At 41.4% G+C, this 22,533-nt stretch overlaps 1 protein-coding gene across 3 annotated transcripts in view; it reads left to right on the forward strand.

The window, feature by feature from the left end:
• Positions 1 to 22,533, forward strand: part of ralgps2 (Ral GEF with PH domain and SH3 binding motif 2) — a 159,140-nt gene that overhangs the window by 60,804 nt on the left and 75,803 nt on the right. For 2 of the 3 annotated variants that reach the window (XM_079584327.1, XM_079584329.1), the window contains exon 2: positions 19,346 to 19,443. The gene's annotated coding sequence lies outside the window, so the exon portion shown is untranslated. The remainder of the gene's footprint in view (positions 1 to 19,345; positions 19,444 to 22,533) is intronic. The other variant, XM_079584328.1, reaches the window with a different exon arrangement.

Below are 22,533 nucleotides of genomic sequence, written 5' to 3' on the forward strand. Positions count from 1 at the left end.
CGCTTAATATGGTGTAGGACAGCCCATTTCATGGGCTGTCCTACACCATAGTACTTTATTGGGGCAACTTTGGGCCCCTCCTGCCCCCCAGGGGTGCAACTTTTACCCCATTGTGTGGTATGTTCTTACAGAGCCTGCCAGTCTCTTTAAATGTGCCAAATTACACGTTTCTGCGACATCCTTGCTCTGAGCTATGAGTCTGTGAATTTTGGTTGCTAAGGTGCTCGACAATGGTTGCTAGGGAGGGGCTAGGAAGTGTTGATGTGATTCATGATTGGCTGTTTGCTGCCCCGAGTCAAACGAGACCACCCTCATGTTTCTATGACTCTTCTATCCAGAGATATCCATTTGATCTCTTTCAATGGAAGTCTATGGAACTTGTTGCTAAGGTGCTCTAAATGGTTGCTAGGGGCGTGGCCTGATAGCTTCACAATGATCCTGAGAGACTGATTGGTCGTCTGAGTAAAATGAGCCCGCCCCCTTGTCTCTATGACACTGTGATCCAGAGTTATGCTCAATACAAAACCGCTTACTATGGTGTAGGACGGCCCATTTCATGGGCCGTCCTATGCCATAGACAATGAATGGGAAAACTTTGGGGCGCTCCTGCCCCCCAGGGGTGCAACTTTTACCCCATTGTGAGGTATATTCTTAAAGAGCCTGACAGCCTCTACAAATGTCGTAAATTTCACATTTCTACGAATTCCTCGCTCTGAGCTATGGGGCGTTACGTGCTTTTCGCAATGTAAGTCTATGCGTTTTTTTTCGCTGCTATTTCGCCCGTGGGGCGAACATCGTACGCCCGATCGCTTATAAAAGTCATAGCACACCATTCCCAAATAGGCCGCACGTTTTGACACCTCATTCATGGGTCTGTGACAAAAACTGCGGGAGGAGTAGCGAGACGAAAAAAAAGTGGAAGAAGAAGAATAATAATAACTAGAACGTACATTTCCAGAAGAAAATGTGAATGGTGCTTGCAGTGGCAAAAAACACGACCCGGTTGCTAGGGTGTTCTTGGAGTTTGCTATGAAGATGCTAAGGTGTTCTGGGTGGTTGCTAGGGTGTTCTGGTTGGTTGCTAGGGTGTTCTGGGTGGTTGCTAGGTGGTTGCTAGGTGGTTGCTAGGCGGTTGTTAGGGTGTTCTGAGTGGTTGCTAGGCGGTTGCTAGGGTGTATTGGGTGGTTGCTAAGCGGTTGCTAGGGTGTTCTGGGTGGTTGCTAGGTGGTTGCTAGGGTGTTCTGGGTGGTTGCTAGGCGGTTGCTAGGGTGATCTGGGTGGTTGCTAGGCGGTTGCTAGGGTGGTTGCTAAGCGGTTGCTAGGGTGTTCTGGGTGGTTGCTAGGCGGTTGCTAGGGTGATCTGGGTGGTTGCTATGGCGTTGCTAGGCAGTTGCTAGGGTATTTTTTGTGGTTGCTATGGAGTTTTTAGGCGGTTGCTAGGGCGTTGCTAGGCAGTTGCTAGGGTATTCTGGGTAGTTACTATGGTGTTACTAGGTGGTTGGTAGTTGTCACAGATGGTTACTATGGAGTTTGTAGCATTTTCTTGGCATGATTTAGCACTTAGCTAATCAATATTAGCATGTAGCTATTCACTGCTAGCATGTGTAGCATGTAGCAAGTCCTGTTTGCTAGCATGAGTCAAAAGAGCCAACCCCCATCTCTGTACGATGTTTTGATGCAGAGATATTGGTCTTGCAAAACGGTTGCTAGGGTAATCTGTTTGGTTGCTAGGGAGTGGCTTGGCAGCTTCCAATCATGAAGCTCCGAAGTCAGTGTGAATGTATAAACCAACCCCCATCTCTATACGATGTTTTGATGCAGAGATATAGGTCTTGCAAAATGGTTGCTAGGGTACTCTGTTTTGTTGCTAGGGAGTGGCTTGGCAGCTGCCAATCATGAAACTCCAAAGGCTGCTTGTCAGTATGAATGATATACACCAACTCCCATGCCTCAGTGACATTCAGAATGGAAGATATCCCTGTCTGGATTTTGGTTGCTAAGGTACTCGACAATGGTTGCTAGGGAGGGGCTAGGATGTGTTGAGGTGATTGGGGATTGGCTGTTTTCTGCCCCGAGTCAAACGAGCCAACCCTCATGTTTCTATGACACTTCTATCCAGAGATATCCATTTGATGTCTTTCAATGGAAGTCTATGGATTTTGTTGCTAAGGTGCTCTAAATGGTTGCTAGGGCGTGGCTTGATAGCTTCACAGTGATCCTGAGAGACTGATTGGTCGTCTGAGTAAAATGAGCCCACCCCCTTGTCTCTATGACACTGTGATCCAGAGTTATGTTCAATAGAATATCGCTTACTATGGTGTAGGACAGCCCATTTCATGGGCTGTCCTACACCATAGTACTTCATTGGGGCAACTTTGGGCCCCTCCTGCCCCCCAGGGGTGCAACTTTTACCCCATTGTGTGGTATGTTGTTACAGAGCCTACCAGCCTCTTCAAATGTGATCCAGAGTTATGTTCAATAGAATATCGCTTACTATGGTGTAGGACAGCCCATTTCATGGGCTGTCCTACACCATAGTACTTCATTGGGGCAACTTTGGGCCCCTCCTGCCCCCCAGGGGTGCAACTTTTACCCCATTGTGTGGTATGTTGTTACAGAGCCTACCAGCCTCTTCAAATGTGATCCAGAGTTATGTTCAATAGAATATCGCTTACTATGGTGTAGGACAGCCCATTTCATGGGCTGTCCTACACCATAGTACTTCATTGGGGCAACTTTGGGCCCCTCCTGCCCCCCAGGGGTGCAACTTTTACCCCATTGTGTGGTATGTTGTTACAGAGCCTACCAGCCTCTTCAAATGTGATCCAGAGTTATGTTCAATAGAATATCGCTTACTATGGTGTAGGACAGCCCATTTCATGGGCTGTCCTACACCATAGTACTTCATTGGGGCAACTTTGGGCCCCTCCTGCCCCCCAGGGGTGCAACTTTTACCCCATTGTGTGGTATGTTCTTACAGAGCCTGCCAGTCTCTTTAAATGTGCCAAATTACACGTTTCTGCGAAATCCTTGCTCTGAGCTATGAGTCTGTGAATTTTGGTTGCTAAGCTGCTCGACAATGGTTGCTAGGGGCGTGGCTTGATAGCTTCACAATGATCCTGAGAGACTGATTGGTCGTCTGAGTAAAATGAGCCTGCCCCCTTGTCTCTATGACACTGTGATCCAGAGCTATGTTCAATACAAAATCCCTATGCAATTTACCATAGTAGGAAAAACGCATGCTTTACATGGGCCGTCCTACACCATGTTAAGTCAATGGGAAACTTTGGGCCGCTCCTGCCCCCCAGGGGTGCAACTTTTACCCCATTGTGAGGTATGTTCTTACAGAGCCTGCCAGCCTCTTCAAATGTGGTAAATTTCACATTTCTACGAAATCCTCGCTCTGAGCTATGACTCGTCAAAGTTTGACGCAATGTTAAGTCTATGGGATTTTTCGTCGACTTTTTCGCCCCTGGGGCGACCACCGCACCCCCGATCGCTTATAAAAGTAATAGCACACGATTCCCGAATAGGCCGCACGTTTTGACACCTCATTCAGGGGTGTGTGACAAACGGTCCAGGAGGAGTAGCGCGCCAAACTTTTGTGTGGAAGAATAAAAAGAATAATAATAAGTATGACGGATAACAATAATGATGCCTTGCTAAAGCAAGCACCATTAATAAGTATGAGCAATAACACTAATGTTGCTTTGCCTATAGGCAAGCACCATTAACTAGAACGTACATTTCCAGAAGAAAATGTGAATGGTGCTTGCAGTGGCAAAAAACACGACCCGGTTGCTAGGGTGTTCTTGGAGTTTGCTATGAAGATGCTAAGGTGTTCTGGGTGGTTGCTAGGGTGTTCTGGGTGGTTGCTAGGTGGTTGCTAGGGTATTCTGGGTGGTTGCTAGGGTGTTCTGGATGGTTGCTAGGCGGTTGCTAGGGTGTTCTGGGTGGTTGCTCGGCGGTTGCTAGGGTGTATTGGGTGGTTGCTAGGCGGTTGCTAGGGTGTTCTGGGTGGTTGCTAGGCGGTTGCTAGGGTGTTCTGGGTGGTTGCTAGGCGGTTGCTAGGGTGTTCTGGGTGGTTGCTAGGCGGTTGCTAGGGTGTTCTGGGTGGTTGCTAGGCGGTTGCTAGGCGGTTGCTAGGGTGTTGTGGAAGGTTGCTAGGCGGTTGCTAGGGTGTTCTGGGTGGTTGCTAGGCGGTTGCTAGGTGGTTGCTAGGGTGTTCTGGGCGGTTGCTAGGCAGTTGCTAGGGTGTTCTGAGTGTTTGCTAGGGCGTTGCTAGGCAGTTGCTAGGGTATTTTTGTGGTTGCTAGGGCGTTGCTAGGCAGTTGCTATGGTATTCTGGGTAGTTGATATGGTGTTACTAGGTGGTTGGTAGTTGTCACAGATGGTTACTATGGTGTTTGTAGCATTTTATTGGCATGATTTAGCACTTAGCTAATCAATATTAGCATGTAGCTATTCACTGCTAGCATGTGTAGCATGTAGCAAGTCCTGTTTGCTAGCATGAGTCAAAAAAGCCAACCCCCATCTCTATACGATGTTCTGATGCAGAGATATACGCCTTGCAAAACGGTTGCTAGGGTAATCTGTTTGGTTGCTAAGGAGTGTCTTGGCATTTGCCAATCATGAAGCTCCAAAGTCAGTGTGAATGTATAAACCAACCCCCATCTCTATACGATGTTTTGATGCAGAGATATAGGTCTTGCAAAATGGTTGCTAGGGTACTCTCTTTTGTTGCTAGGGAGTGGCTTGGCAGCTGCCAATCATGAAACTCCAAAGGCTGCTAGTCAGTATGAATGACATAAACCAACTCCCACGTCTCTGTGACATTCAGAATGGAAGATATCCCTCTTTGGATTTTGGTTGCTAAGGTGCTCGACAATGGTTGCTAGGGAGGGGCTAGGATGTGTTGAGGTGATTGGGGATTGGCTGTTTGCTGCCCCGAGTCAAACGAGCCCACCCTCATGTTTCTATGACACTTATATCCTGAGATATCCCTTTGATGTCTTTCAATGGAAGTCTATGGAGCTTGTTGCTAAGGAGCTCTAAATGGTTGCTAGGGCGTGGCTTGAAAGCTTCACAATGATCCTGAGAGACTGATTGGTCGTCTGAGTAAAATGAGCCCGCCCCCTTGTCTCTATGACACTGTGATCCAGAGTTATGTTCAATACAAATGCGGTTTCTATGGTGTAGGACAGCCCATTTCATGGGCTGTCCTACACCATAGTAAGTCAATGGGCCAACTTTGGGCCGGTCCTGCCCCCCAGGGGTGCAACTTTTACCCCATTGTGTGGTATGTTGTTGCAGATCCTACCAGCCTCTTCAAATGTGATCCAGAGTTATGTTCAATAGAATATCGCTTACTATGGTGTAGGACAGCCCATTTCATGGGCTGTCCTACACCATAGTACTTCATTGGGGCCACTTTGGGCCCCTCCTGCCCCCCAGGGGTGCAACTTTTACCCCATTGTGTGGTATGTTGTTACAGAGCCTACCAGCCTCTTCAAATGTGATCCAGAGTTATGTTCAATAGAATATCGCTTACTATGGTGTAGGACAGTCCATTTCATGGGCTGTCCTACACCATAGTACTTCATTGGGGCAACTTTGGGCCCCTCCTGCCCCCCAGGGGTGCAACTTTTACCCCATTGTGTGGTATGTTCTTAGAGAGCCTGCCAGTCTCTTTAAATGTGCCAAATTACACGTTTCCGCGACATCCTTGCTCTGAGCTATGAGTCTGTGAATTTTGGTTGCTAAGGTGCTCGACAATGGTTGCTAGGGAGGGGCTAGGAAGTGTTGATGTGATTCATGATTGGCTGTTTGCTGCCCCGAGTCAAACGAGACCACCCTCATGTTTCTATGACTCTTCTATCCAGAGATATCCATTTGATCTCTTTCAATGGAAGTCTATGGAACTTGTTGCTAAGGTGCTCTAAATGGTTGCTAGGGGCGTGGCCTGATAGCTTCACAATGATCCGGAGAGACTGATTGGTCGTCTGAGTAAAATGAGCCCGCCCCCTTGTCTCTATGACACTGTGATCCAGAGTTATGTTCAATACAAAATCGCTTACTCTCTCTCTCTCTCCATTTCATGGGACGTCCTACACCATGTTAAGTCAATAGGAAAAGTTTGGGCCGCTCCTGCCCCCCAGGGGTGTAACTTTTACCCCATTGTGAGGTATGTTCTTACAGAGCCTGCCAGCCTCTCCAAATGTGGTAAATTTCACATTTCTACGAAATCCCAACTCTGAGCTATGACTCGTCAAAGTTTGACGTAATGTTAAGTCTATGCGTTTTTTCGTCGACTTTTTCGCCCCTGGGGCGACCACCGCACCCCCGATCGCTTATAAACATCATAGCACACCATTCCCGAATAGGCCGCACGTTTTGACACCTCATTCATGGGTCTGTGACAAAAGCTGCGGGAGGAGTAGCGCGTCAAAAAAGCGGCGGAATAAAAAGAAGAAGTAAAATAATAACTAGAACGTACATTTCCAGAAGAAAATGTGAATGGTGCTTGCAGTGGCAAAACTCGACACTCGGTTGCTAGAGTGTGGTATATGATTGCATACGAGCCAACAACCATGTCTGCACGATGTTCTGCTGCTGAGATATGGCTTATTCATGTTGTTCGGGTGGTTGCTAGGGTGTTCTGGGTGGTTGCTAGGGTGTTGCTAGGCGGTTGCTAGGGTGTTCTGGGAGGTTGCTAGGTGGTTGCTAGGCGGTTGCTAGGGTATTCTGAATGGTTGCTAGGCGGTTGCTAGGGTCTTCTGGGTGGTTGCTAGGGTGTTGCTAGGCAGTTGCTATGGTGTTCTGGGTGGTTGCTAGGCGGTTGCTAGGCGGTTGTTAGGGTGTTCTGGGTGGTTGCTAGGCGGTTGCTAGGGTGTTCTGGGTGGTTGCTAGGCGGTTGCTAGGGTGTTCTGGGTGGTTGCTAGGCGGTTGTTAGGTGGTTGCTAGGCGGTTGCTAGGGTGTTTTGGGTGGTTGCTAGGCGGTTGCTAGGTGGTTGCTAGGGTGTTCTGGGTGGTTGCTAGGCGGTTGCCAGGGTGTTCTGTATGGTTGCTAGGCGGTTGCTAGGTGGTTGCTAGGCGGTTGCTAGGGTGTTCTGGGTGGTTGCTAGGCAGTTGCTAGGGTATTCTGGGTAGTTGCTATGGTGTTACTAGGTGGTTGGTAGTTGTCACAGATGGTTACTATGGTGTTTGTAGCATTTTATTGGCATGATTTATCACTTAGCTAATCAATATTAGCATGTAGCTATTCACTGCTAGCATGTGTAGCATGTAGCAAGTCCTGTTTGCTAGCATGAGTCAAAAGAGCCAACCCCCATCTCTATACGATGTTCTGATGCAGAGATATACGCCTTGCAAAACGGTTGCTAGGGTAATCTGTTTGGTTGCTAGGGAGTGTCTTGGCAGCTGCCAATCATGAAGCTCTGAAGTCAGAGTGAATGTATACACCAACCCCCATCTCTGTACGATGTTTTGATGCAGAGATATAGGTCTTGCAAAATGGTTGCTAGGGTAATCTGTTTTGTTGCTAGGGAGTGGCTTGCCAGCTGCCAATCATGAAACTCCAAAGGCTGCTTGTCAGTATGAATGATATAAACCAACTCCCATGCGTCTGTGACATTCAGAATGGAAGATATCCCTGTCTGGATTTTGGTTGCTAAGGTACTCGACAATGGTTGCTAGGGAGGGGCTAGGAAGTGTTGAGGTGATTCGGGATTGGCTGTTTGCTGCCCCGAGTCAAACGAGCCCACCCTCATGTTTCTATGACACTTATATCCTGAGATATCCCTTTGATGTCTTTCAATGGAAGTCTATGGATTTTGTTGCTAAGGTGCTCTAAATGGTTGCTAGGGCGTGGCTTGATAGCTTCACAGTGATCCTGAGAGACTGATTGGTCGTCTGAGTAAAATGAGCCCGCCCCCTTGTCTCTATGACACTGTGATCCAGAGTTATGTTCAATACAAAATCGCTTACTATGGTGTAGGACAGCCCATTTCATGGGCTGTCCTACACCATAGTACTTCATTGGGGCAACTTTGGGCCCCTCCTGCCCCCCAGGGGTGCAACTTTTACCCCATTGTGTGGTATGTTCTTACAGAGCCTGCCAGTCTCTTTAAATGTGCCAAATTACACGTTTCTGCGACATCCTTGCTCTGAGCTATGAGTCTGTGAATTTTGGTTGCTAAGCTGCTCGACAATGGTTGCTAGGGCGTGGCTTGATAGCTTCACAATGATCCTGAGATGCTGATTGGTCTTCTGAGTAAAATGAGCCCGCCCCCTTGTCTCTATGACACTGTGATCCAGAGCTATGTTCAATACAAAATCCCTATGCAATTTACCATAGTAGGAAAAACGCATGCATTACAAAACGCATGCATTACATGGGCCGTCCTTCACCATAGTAAGTCAATGGGAAACTTTGGGCCGGTCCTGCCCCCCAGGGGTGCAACTTTTACCCCATTGTGAGGTATGTTCTTACAGAGCCTGCCAGCCTCTTGAAATGTGGTAAATTTCACATTTCTACGAAATCCTCGCTCTGAGCTATGACTCGTCAAAGTTTGACGCAATGTTAAGTCTATGGGATTTTTCGTCGACTTTTTCGCCCCTGGGGCGACCACCGCACCCCCGATCGCTTATAAAAGTCATAGCACACGATTCCCGAATAGGCCGCACGTTTTGACACCTCATTCAGGGGTGTGTGACAAACGGTCCAGGAGGAGTAGCGCGTCAAACTTTTGTGTGGAAGAATAAAAATAATAATAAGTATGACGGATAACAATAATGATGCCTTGCTACGCAAGCACCATTAATAAGTATGAGCAATAACACTAATGTTGCTTTGCCTATAGGCAAGCACCATTAATAAAAAAAATAATAAGTATGGAGGAGAACACTAATGTTGCTTTGCCTATAGGCAAGCACCATTAATAAGTATGCAAGAGAACACTAATGTTGCTTTGCCTATAGGCAAGCACCATTAAAAATAAGTATGCAAGATAACACTAATGTTGCTTTGCCTATAGGCAAGCACCATTAATAAGTTTAAATAGGATTTCAGTATGTTGGCTTTCACAAGCCAACTTAATAAGTTTAAATAGGATTTCAATAAATTGGCTTTCACAAGCCAACTTAATGAGACTTAAATTGTAATTGATTTCAATATTGTTACAGCATGTTGTTAAGCTATATTTTTGAGTATGAAATGAATTTATTTATTTCTCTTGTATCATACACCTTCTTGGATTTCAGAAAGATTGTAACCCTTTGGAGAAGCCTTGACGTACAGTAGGACTCTTTTCTCTTTTAGAATAGCTGTTTTCTGGGCATTGTACTGTCAGTGTTTTTGTTTGTCATATCTTTGTGTCTCTCAGGCTCTAACATGTCTCTACGTCTCTCCCTGAAATCCCTGAGGGCCAACTGGAATAATCTCAAGAGAGAGAGTTAGAAAGAGCCAGAAACGCGCTGCGAGGGGAGCAAGTCAAAGAACAAATGAAAGCGTGTGGAGCAATGAAAGGAATGAAGTGTAGCCTATGTGATTTATATGCAGCCAGAGTGTGTTCGTTCTCATCTTCGCCCCAGCTGGCAGACGTCTTCCTGTGATAGAGGGATCGAGAAAAGAGGCGTGGGGTGAAAACATGATGATGACTCATGGAATTAGTGTTGATTAAAATATACGGTTGAGTTCCACAGAGGGAGTGTTGATAAGACAAAGACACGTGTTTCAAATGGTTAACCTCTGAGTAATCTAGTGTCAATACAAAAAAGTTCAGTAACCAATTCCCAGTATTGAATAGTATTAATGCACTGGAATTTTTGCAACTGAAAAATTTGGTCAAAACTAGTTTTTGGAGGACTGAAAACTTGGGTTTTTTAATCGCGTTTTGCGCTAGCTTCTATTTCGTACACACAACGTGGATGAGTTCATTTATTTATTTTAAGGAACTCAACAGTAGATTTGTTTGAAAAATGTCTGTTATTTATTATCCATCCAATGAAAGTCAATAGGGTTCAATTTTGATTAGTTGTATTTTTCGTTAGATTTAGCTTGTTACCACATGGCAGGAAACTGGACCATGCAATCCCATCCATGTGTTCATCTGATTCTGAACCCTCGACTGATTTCCTTCTGATCATTCTCAGCTGGTGGACGGCTTTACAGAACAGCATGAGGGTTTATTAGGCTGAGGGCCGGTTTGGCGTCCATATGCCAACCCTTTCCTGAGAGTGAGACCGTACTGTCCCTTTTGGATGACTTTTGCGTAATGCAGCTTCAATATGGACGAAAACTGATCCATTGGTACGACCTCTGAACTCTGACATGGCCAAGTGAGACGTGCTGCAATAGTGATCATATCCGAAAAGCTTAACTTCAAATCAGTGGATCAATAGTCGGTAATGCAGTCTGAGTAATCCGAAGGGTCAGGACTTCCTTTACACGCCCTTGTATTGATTGCTCAATACATTGCTCATTATTTAGTGCCTTAAATACTGCTGGTCTTTTGCATGTGTTTGAATAAGATGATGACATGGTGTGAGCTATGATTCAGTAAATAAACCTTTCCTAACAGGGAAGATGTTAGGATAAGGATGTGCAAAACTATGTCTTTTCATAATTGACTGTCTGAACGATTAGCCTAGTTGGTCTTAAGGGTCAATGACAAAAACACAAGATTATTCATGATAAAGAAAAATTTATGTTTGGAGCAGTGTGCTTTGTATTCATAGGCTAGGCTATTTGTCTTTTATATTGTTTTTCCATTTTCCATTCTAAGAATACCATTCGAAAGAACTGTAAATTCAAATTTCACTTAAAAAATGTAATGTGGTGAAAAACCATCATGTAAAAATTAAATTTTCAGTAGACCTTAAAAAGTAATGTAAAATGTAAAACAAAGATACATTTTTAAACATTATTCTTCTATGTAAACAGTTTTATTTATAAATATAGGGAATCAGTGATGCACAGATAGGCTACCATTTTTTTTTTTTCAATAACCAATCCCAAATTGTGAGTATCGGCCGATACTGATAACAAGCTATGCAGTTTTCTTTTTTCTTAATCATTGTAGAAAAACTTTGAATGGAATTGATGATCTCTCTATGTATTAAATCCAACTCATACACACAACAAATGAATAAAATCATAATCTATGAGAACAATAGGCTATATTATAAACTACGGTAGGTTAGTGGATTATTCAGCTGCAAAAGTAATTCTAGAAAAATCTTTAGTGCAAAATCATCCTATAAAATCTAATAATTTAGTACAAAAACATTTAGTGGGGAAATAAATAAAAGTGAGAGTAAGTGGATTGCTAAATATATACTATATAGCACAACATTTTAATGGGGCAGCAGCAATATATTGTCACACCACATGCCATTTTACAACCTGATCTAACCTTGTCACAAAGAAAATATAAAATTATCGGATACTTTAACCCTTTAAGATTGCGTGTCAGCAGTCCAGCAAGCGGGCAGCAGCAGGCGGTGTGTGTACATCACCCTTGCATTTTTTTTGCCCCCCAAAAATGGACGGACTTTTATTTTTTAATAAACATTGTTACTTAGTGCACACAACTATAGTCATCCACCTTTATAGCATTCTTTTTCTTTAAAGAAAAATTTAAAAATCCTGTGGGTTTATTGACCACTAGGTGAACATTCGACCATCCCTATCTAGAGTGTGTGTGTGTGTGTGTGTGTGTTCGTGGTTTGTTGTGGTGTATGAGGTTGGTTGGTTAATGCCCGTAAATCATCTACTTATCTGATCTGCTCCACACTCAAAACCACAACTATAAACACCAAACACAAGATAACAAACTCACCCATTTCCTCCACTGCCGCCGTGTTGTTTATTTAGGAGAGTGTGAATGTGTACTGATGTGTGCCATGACCGTGTGTGTCAGTCATTATTACTATAACCCTTTTCCTATTGCTGCCGCTCAGCACAGCAGTTACCGCTTCCTCTCAGAATCCCTAGTTTCCTGTGGAGTTTCCTGTTGGCTTCTGAATTGGGCTCATACAGAGACGGGAACGGGGCACACAGCCGAGAAAGTGTATTAAATCATGCGAGAGGGCGCAGGGAAGGCATTCTAGACGAGGGAGGGTGAATAAGTCATCCAGGCTGCGGATCTGGGCTCAGGCCAGCTGCTCTGATCCCACGGGAGTCTTCAGTCAGCACACACACACACACACACCGCCTGCTGCTGCCCGCTTGCTGGACTGCTGACACCGACAGCCTCCAGCACGCGCTCGCTTATTGATCCTTACAGAATCACGCGAAAAAGGACATTGAGCACAGGCTACTGTCATCTTTACTTCTTTCTTTAACCATGTGACATGGAAATTGTCCAGTCAGCAGACCATAGACAGCTGTGACCCCCAAACGCCTCACCTGGGAGGTTTTGATCCTTCACAGGCCAAGATACTGAATACTGAAAAAAGATTATATAACAATATGCATTACACTTACTGTTACTTATTATTAGCCTATATTAAACATTTAAGGCAGCAACAACCTAAGTTTTTCATTTGAATGGGAGTTTTGTTTGTTTGTAGTGAACGTGACTTTTTGTGGAGTTTTAAATTCTAACTCAATGGTCAATTTCTGTTCGGATTATTGGTTTCAGACAGGATGCAGAATTGTTATTCTAATTTGAATGCAAGTAAAATGTAAATTAAAATGGCATGAAATTCTTCATTCAACTGCTGTACGTCTAGGTTTTAATACATTTCATTTTAAATACATTTTTATTAAATTATTATTAAATGCATTATTAAACAAATTACAAGTTTTTATACTTGTATATCGGGTATTTCCAGAAACACACAATGATATATTATTAATAATAATCATTGTTTGAAATGCCACTCATATCATTTATTTTTAGTTTAGGTTTTTATGCTCACCAAGGATGCATTTATTTGATCTAAAAAAAAATATACAGTAACAACAGGAATATTAATATATTATAAAATAACTGTTTTGAATGTTTTCAAATGTAATTTATTCCTGTGATCAAAGCTGAATTTTCAGCATTACTCCAGTCTTCAATGTCACATGATCCTTCAGATATTATTATAAAATGATGATTTGATGCTCAAGAAACATTTCTTTATTATGTTGAAAAAAACTGTTTTTGCTGCTTAATATTTTTGTGGAAACTGTGATGAATTTCAAGATTCATTGTTGAATATAAATTTCAAAAGCAAAGCAAGAAAGTATACATTTTAAATGCATCCTTTCTGAATAAAAATATTAATTTCTTTTAAAAAAAAAAATCTTATTGACCCCAAACTTGTTCCAATTTTTTGTCTTGTTACAATCATGATCAATAGCAATGCTTCGTCCTCGTTGGAATCGACGGATTTCCAAGAGATTGTTTTCCAATAGTTGTTTTAAATAATACATAGTCAATTCCTCTTCCTATATTTGCTGTTCAGATTGAAATTCATGCGCCTCTTTGCACACCTGTGGTGTTCTCCACACATTATGCAGTAACTGCTCTGTTGATGCTCAGCCAGACGGCCTGTAAACACATGCAGACACAGAGCAGGTCTGTCATCAGCCGTCAGTCTCACACTCAACTCCATTTGTCAAATTCCTCTGCTTCTGATCAGCAGTCTGCCATAGCGTGTGCCGTGACCTTGGCTTTTTATAGTCTCTCTTTCTCTCTTTGGATGATAATTAGAGTGATGACAGGCTGGCTGTTTCTCACCTCCTTTACACACACACACACACACACACACACACACACACACACACACACACACACACACACACACACACACCCGCTACTGTCTCTTCAGGACAAACATCAACTTCCTTTTCCTCCAAATATGCGGGCAGGGTTGTGTTTCATGTAGATAGGTGTCAGACCTGTCGCTCTATTTCTGTCTCTCCTAACACCCTTAACTTTAAGCCTGTTTTAAAGCCGATTTCTGGCAGACACCGTTTGCCGTTTGCTTTCCGTCAGACCGACAGCCACATGCAGACATGCACAAACTGTTTGGCTCATCCGTCTGATAATAATCAGGCCTGTGAGATGCTTCAGGCTCAGATCAGTGCAGCATGAATTACATTGTCATTTCACACACACAGTTTTTTTTCTTTTTCTCATTTGCTTTCACTTCAAGGCACATGCAGGTACGGCATGTGTTTCTCACGGTCTGTCTAAGACGCACTCAATCACACACCACTGCATGATATTTAAGTGAGAGCAACTATGGCAGAAGAGTCTTAGCGTTGACGTGAAAGCTATTCAACTGTGCTGCACTTTTGGCTACTTATTGGTGAAGCATATTTATTATTTGTAGTATTTTTAAGGGTTACAAATTTAGGGCGGTGCATTTGATCAAAATAAAACTGAATTTGTAAAATGGGTTAGTGCAATTATCAAATACAAAGGCTGTGATTTAATTAAATAAATTTAGCCATGCGCTGCGTGTTCAATAGAGAAGCATCGCAATGTGTTCATTTTGGCGCAGTTTTATTTATATAATTTCAGCTTTTCAGTCGTAGCGAGAGCTGGCAGGGTTATGAACCGTGGAAGCCAGTCAGTGTACGAACAACTCCGCAACACTGCAGTAAACCAGGGCTTTCCACCAACGCACGCACTTTTTCTTCTAGTGGGATGGAGGCGAGTGAATCCTAGCGGTGGGACATTAACACCTACACAATGAGTTAGATTTCCGTGATGAGCAATAATCACACAATTTGTCTTCCTTGCTCTAATTTTAACAGTAAACCTTTATTGTGCAGCACTCTGTTTGCCAAAGGAATTGTTTAATTTAATTTGATTATATTTTAAAAGATTATTTAAACTGTTAATGCTTTATGCATTCATCTGATTACCACCTTTGACAAAACATTTGTATTAAATCATAAATCTAGAAAAATTTAATCACACACCAAAGAATTTCTAAAAGAATTCAACAATTCAAATTTCATCAATGCTTATCATCAATTCCAATAAATGAAAGTTTTAATTATTCATTTGACTAGACATGCTTTTTGATTATTAAAATAATTACAATTTAATTAAACAGTTAAAATAGAATAAATGGAAAATTAAAACGAAAACAGAATTTGGGAAAAAAACAAACGATTTCAGAAATAGGACCCTACATTTATTTCTGTTAAACTTTTAAAAAATGTATGGTAAATTGTATTTGTTTTCATGATTTTTATTAATTAGACTAGCTTTTTGATTACTCAACTTTGTTAACCATTAAAGCAGATCATTTTAAAATAAAAATAAAATTTTTTTTTTGAAAATGAAAAAAAATAATCTTATTTCATAGGGCCTTATAAAGAGGGACATATCATGCCATATTGGCTGCTTTAAGTTTGACCAGCTTCATTTATGATTGTTTTAACGATTAACTTTTGTTGTCATGACGCGGTTCACTTCCAGTGTAGACAGGGTGTCAGACAGCAATTGTGTTTCTGTTTTTTTTTCTGTTACAGTATGTTGATATTTCCCTCTGTTGTGGAGCTGCCATTGTTCTCTGTTGGATACGTGCTTAAATGAACGTAATATTATTGTTATAGATGGAGTGTACAGTAACTCTCTTGTTCTTAATCATGCTTACTTATTGAACCACAAAACATCATATTTTCCATTTTAACGGTCTCCTCTTATCGCCTCCCTCAAGGCTTATTCCATAGGGTGTGTTTTTTTTCTCCCTCTGAATGTCAAATGAAATATGGATGAACAGGGCTCAGAGCAAAGTTTGTTTGTGTGTTCATGAAAATAAGTGGAAAAAGAGGGTTAACAAACACACTATGGCCATACACGCATTGTATAAGTAAAATAGCATAGCTTTCCTTACAAAAACATAAGCTAATTATCTGAGCTGTTCTGCACACTCTTTACTGGAGTGACTCATTTGTGTCTGTTTTATCTCTCCTCAGGGATTTTAGGAGAAACATCCGAGATGAAGTTGAATACACTCTGTCCATAACAATAATAATAACAAATGTTCTTTTGTATTTATGTATGCTTGTTTTGTTTATTATTTTCCATGTAGATGTGCACTCCTACAAAATCAGCCCAATTATTGATTAATTCTTTACGAATAGAGCTATTCAAAATCATCTGGTGAAATTTTCATATCGCAATGTCAGTTTTTTTACATTATCATGTAGCCCTAGTTGGCACTATAATGACATTAATATTGCGCAAAGTGTTCTGTCATTTCCTGAAGTTAGCTACAAATTGCTTCACACATTTGCCACTGCAGGTTTGTGCAAATAAAGTTTTACACCGGCTTAACACGCACTCTACGAGTGGGAATCTTTTGGAATCCCGCTTGGAGTTAGAAAAAGTAATACGTGCAGTTGCATTCTCAATATTTAGTGATTTAGCCTCAGATACAGGATGCTCACTTGCTTTTACAAGCAGTCATTGCGCGTCCACGTTGAACGTGCTTCTTGGGTGTAAAAGTACCTGTACATAAGAGTTATTTTGATACAGGAACTGTTTTCAAGCAAGCTTCATTCTTAAAGCTTCCCCGTTGCTTTCCACTTTTTTAAACTGTCCGAATGCTGTCCGACAACATCACGTAATTAATTAACATTTAGAAAATTGATTTTTGAATCGGTAGATAGAATCGTGATTCATACTGTAAATACCCCCCCCCAAACAACAAAGACAGACATACAGACATACACAGACGCACAATAAAACAAAGCAAAAGCTATAGGGAAATGAAAGATTAATGAACATGTTTTATGGGACACATGGAGAAGGGAACACATGTAAGTGAAGGTGGGAAAATCTGAGTAGTTCAACCGCTTGAACTCATTCCTTCAGGCTCGGAGTGTCTGTTCTCTGTTGCACTGTTTCTCCGGCAGGTTGAAACAAGACAGCGACACCTCCCACGCTCTTTCTCATCCGTATCTATCCCTCGCTCCATTCAGCCTCCTCCGTGCTTCTGAGCGTCTCTCCACGATCTTTTTCAACAACCTTCCGAGATCTCGCACATTTATCATTCCCGTCACACCATCACGCTCAAAACACTCAACCCGACATTCCCTCGCGAGACAGACACATGTGAAGGTGATTCGTGTTGCCCTTCTGACGTGCACAGTGGTTACAAACATCCACAATCTTTACCGTCAGTCGAGCATGACATTACTAAGTTCATTGTCAGTCATGAAAACCACTGTACATTTATGGTTTTTATCTGCAGTTTTTTTTTTTACTGGTGCTCAGCCGTCCACATAGATCAGACAAGGTTATATTTCTCTGCAGAAAGGTCAGCAGATTTACCTGTCACTTATAATTCTCCAAATCCCCCCACTCCTTGGATTTATTAAATATTTTAGCACATTGGATTAGGCTGTCAGCTAGCTACTAATACTAGCATTGTTCTCTTAGTGCCTCTTTTTTACCATGTTTCAAACCAAAACTGCAGAAAGATTGCTCATTTTCTGTGCTGATTTCATAAAAGTGCCTCTCAAAATTGATTTAAACATGTTAAAGTCAGTGGTGGAAAGTGGTCAGTGGTGGCTGGGATTTACTGGGACGACCCTAGTTGGAGACATTTTGTATTTTTAAACCATAGATGCATAAAATGCATAAATTTTTTATTTATTTATGTGACATTTGCATAGCGTTTGGAGGCTATTATGTGGATAAAAAAAAATCTCTATTTTGAACTGGAACTCAATCTCCTCTTGAAATTCCTTCTGAAATCATTCTAATATGCTGATTTGCTGCTTAAGAAACATATAATAATCATAAATAATCATAAACTGATAATAATAGTAGGTTGAAAACCGTCGTATTGCTTAATGTTTTTGCAGAAACTGTGGTGATACTTTTTTCAGAATTTTTTGATGAATAGAAAGTTCAAAAGAAAAGCGTTTTCTTTGAAATCGATTTTTAAATATAAGTGGCTAGGGAAATGTAGAATTCCATATTTTTGCGGTTTGACATCTGCAGTGCTCTGTGGGCGAAGGTTTCGTGTGGGCCTGTTTATGAAGACGTTATGAAGCATTTTTTTTTCTGTGGAGTCATTCTCTTATTACCATGGAAACATCTCGGAAACAAAAGCTATGGCCACATATGTTGAGAATTGAGTATTTTTTTTTCTGTGGAAATAAATGATTCGCTTTCACAATTAGCCTACTAGTCTCGTGAGACGGTGTTTGGGTTATTTCTTTGATATCGGTGGGTTACCACTTTAAACCGTTTAAGCACGTCACATTTTTGCATGTTTGTGACATGCCAGAGCGAATGGCTTCAGTTCAGCCTTCAGTCTATTGACTGAGGAAGCTTGTTCTCCTTAATATGCATAAATGTTTTGCTGGCTTCAGCCATGTGATGTTTTTAAAGCTTAGTTTAATGTGCGCGAGGGAAAGAAAGCTTGACGTCCTGCTTTGCATCTGGCTCGTCCCATCGTGACATGTGGTGGGTGGCGTCTGGTGTCTGTGTTAGTGTCCTAAACAATCCTCTCTAATGACCCGACACTGACCTCTCTGAAACTTCAGCTCCAGTCCATTTCCTCAAACACACGCAGCTGCTGTTGTTTTTTATCCTCTTTACCGTACAGCACCACCTAGTGAATTTATCATTGATACACAGTTTGTCTTTTAGGTTTGTCACATACAGTGTTTATTTAACTACCGGCATATTGCCACTTCACCCTCTAAATTACCATTTTCAATTTGTCCACAGACAATCCTACAAGGTTTATTCATGCATTACAGGAACATTCTGTCTTTTTATCAAATGTCAACTCATTTCCACCACATCTCAAATCACCATTCGTTTAGTGGTGAAATTCTAAACATTTCACAAATAAAACGTCTGACTCCTGCGTCTTGCTATGTCTGATTTGATTTCATTACTAGAATTGGTGACAGTTTATTTTAAGGTGACGCACTTACTTACACGTTACTACATGTGCGTAGTACTATAAGTAACAGTTATTTTGTGTTTCACAAAAGAAAGTCAGTAAATTTTGGAACGGCATCTCTTATTACACTTTTTGCATTTTTTTATTGAAATTACAGATTGGAATTGATGCACAATAAATATCCTGCCCACAAGCGTTATTTACCTTCATTTTACTTTTTCATCCACTGTTTTATACTATTTAGAAATATCTCATCTTTTCATTTAATTTTTTTGTTATTTTGTATTGTGCTTTTGCTATTTTTATTACTTTTTGTTTTTAAGTATTGCAATTTTGGTTTAATTTAAAGCGTCATAGTTTTAAATGTGTAATTATCAATGAATTAATTCTCTAGTCAGGAGATAAAACATGTTCTTGTTGGTAACGTGTCTTCTCTTTTTCTTTCCTTTTCTTTATCCTTACAGCAGGTTTTGTTCAGCAGAGGATTTGGAGTGAATACAGCCGATCGAGTGCAGGGGAGGACACAGCAGAGCCATCACGATGTGCATTTGACAAATACCCGGTAATTGAATTCTGTCCTTGTTTGTGTGCTGTTCATGTAGCACACTATATAAACTGTTGTTTTGCAGTCTTTTGGCAAATGAAAGCATTTGTGCTTCTGTTATTTGCTGTGTTTGTGTGTGAAGGGTGAATTAGAGCTGTGATTAGGATTAGTCTGCAGTTTGGCAGTGCCGTAAAGTCGAACAAACTCTCGGCAACACCTGTTACTTACAGAAGCCTAAATCACATACACACACATACTAATGGCTCCGTAGCACCTGTTTACTCTGAGACAAACACACATGCACACGGTGCCATTCTCGGTCCCATTACGGTCTGAACACCTGCTTATTTTGTTTCACGTGTAGCCAAATGTTGACTGCGGTGTTTTGATAGTGAGGCCAGCAGTTGTAGTGTTTGTCAATGTCTCTGAGCACTTGTTCTTTGGAAGCGGTGTACGGTTACATCGCTTCACAAGAACATTAGATTAACAACACGCACAACCGCACAGGGCTAATGTGTGCATGTATTTCAGAGATGACGTCTCTTTAGTAGTTCATTTTTAATCATTCTACAGCGTGACCAATAAATCAACAGCTCTTTTTATATTTGGTTATTAGAACATAAATTGATTTTGATTTAAAAAAAAAAAAAGAAGCAAAAAATAGGCTTACAGTTAGGGCTGGTTTTAAAATATAGATTATGCTATTTTAAAGGCTCCTAATTTTGTTTTGGAGCAACAGGTTTAAATGCATCAAAAGTAAAAAAAAAAACTTTCTTTTTCTCATAATATACATTGCACATCACCACATTTTTCAAAGATTCTCAAACGACTCCCGTTTCCTGAAATCCCTCCTTTTCGCAAGCTGCTCTGATTGGTCAGATGGCCCAGTCTGTTATGATTGGTGTACCGCTTACAGTGCTAACGGAAAAGAAACGCACATTACCATAACTGAACTTCAGCTCCGGAGGCTTCCTCCATCCTCAGAGATTGTACACACTGTAAAGACCATAATGATGGCGTCAATTTTACCATATTAATACGAGCACGAATTCGAGTGTGCTAGAGGTCTGCATTCCACGATCAGTCCACACGATTATTCCACTCATGCCTCATCACAAAGGTTCAAACTAAACTGACATTTACAAAGTCCAAGCCAGTGCCAGAGCAGTTCAAACAAGAGACTTGTGTGTTGAATTTGTTTGCCAAGACATTCGACCATATGATACTGTGTCTGGAAAAGGTTTCAATCAGCTAGCCCTACATTTGGTCAACACCGTGGCAAAAATAGGAAAATTCGAGGTCAGTGAGATACTACCACACCCAGCAACAGTATCAAAACATGTTGAAACGAGGGCTCAGCCTAGAAACGTTGTTGACGAAATCACTGCAACAATATTCAAGTTCACATGCGCAATTGACTGTTTGCAAAGACCCGCCCCCCTTAGTTACTGTCGCTATGTCCGACAAGCTACACCGCTCTCACGCCACACCGTGTTCTCACGCAGTGAAAAACACATCGCGGAGCAGAGAGGACACTGACAACGGGCTGACAGACAGGACAGACCAGGTTACTTTTTGGTTACTTTTGATATTAAACATATAACGAAGTCTCACCTTTCAAATTTGGTCATTTTTTTAAAGAAATTTAAACAAGAAATACTGTTTTGTGGCTCTTTAATGTGTCTGACAGATCGCTGTAGAGCCTCGGTTAAAGCTGCTCGTAAACGGATCATCTCTTCCTTCTAGTTAATTTATAACATCAAATAAACATGAATGAACATAAGAAGGAATGTTGTTTTAACCGCGGAAAGGCGTCAGTACACTCCGCTTTTCAAGTTCAAATCCTCCCATGTTAATCTACTAACTCTCCTGACTGCTTTGTCGGACAAAATGGCGGATGGCGAAGTATGATTGGTCAGATCACCTGTCAATCAAGCTCCCTGCGACGGGTCAATTACAGCAGACATATGGACAGAATCCTATCGCAAAACATTATTTTTGTCGGCAAATATTCATTACATTAATAACTGATCTGAGCTACATTTCAAGAGTGCTTTTTGCTCAAGAATACCTCAAAGACGGGGGAAGACATTCGAAGGTACCTGTGGCAGAATCCCAGAGTGTTTGGCATTGATGCAACAGAAATGGGCAGAACATTTTTTGTTAAAGATCGTGGAGCCAACAAGGTCAGTCCCTTATGAGGATACACAAGACTAAATTGCTCAGCGCACATACAAAACGTGACCCTGTCCAGTGTATTTGCTCCTGCCATGATGGAAATGTCACCATTTCTGGGCTCCTTACTGATGTTAAAAGTTCCTGTACATTCAATACAGCAGGGCAAGCTGAAAAAGTCACTGAAACAATCCGTTAAGACGCAGTGGAACTCCAATTTTCACCAGTATAAAGACTTTGCATCTGTGCTGGCTAAGAACAATAATTATGACAGGATTTGACGCATCAGCACCAACACTCGTATCAATCCTTAAACCCTTTACAGAGGCAACTGATGACTTGGAAACCTACAACAAAGCTCCAAGTGCCTCACCGGTTCTTCTGTGGTCCTTGAGTTTAAAGCAAGTCTGTCATATAGGCTACATACAATTATAATGAGAATATTGTAATTGTGTGCTTGGCACATTGCTTTTAATGGTAAGACAGACTTTTGTTTTTGTAATCAGCCTCTCAAAAATTATATAAAAATGTGGATTTATCGGATTTAGCGTTCAAATATAAAGAATTATCGGTATCGGCAAAATTTTTCATATCGGTGTATCCCTAGTTCAAACATCATCACTTCTCTTCCCACGGGACATTCTGTTAACCCTCTGGGGTTTGAGGTGTTTTCTGGGCCCTGGAGGTGTTTTGACATGCACTGTTTTTCCTGTTTTTTTGTTTTGTTTTTGTTTTTAATCAAACAAATTCACTAGATTTCTTTCAAAAACAATCAAAAAATCTTACTGACCCCACATTTTTTTCAATTGTAGTGTAAATGGTATTTTAATGAAATTAATACAATTAATGCATACATTAATATAAAATTGTTAATATAATGCATACATCATAATAAAGTCAGTATAATAAAAACACGTAACTGTCTTATATTGT

The sequence above is a fragment of the Phoxinus phoxinus genome, assembly GCF_949152265.1.
Source record: "Phoxinus phoxinus genome assembly, chromosome: 16".
NCBI classification, from domain to species: domain Eukaryota; kingdom Metazoa; phylum Chordata; class Actinopteri; order Cypriniformes; family Leuciscidae; genus Phoxinus; species Phoxinus phoxinus.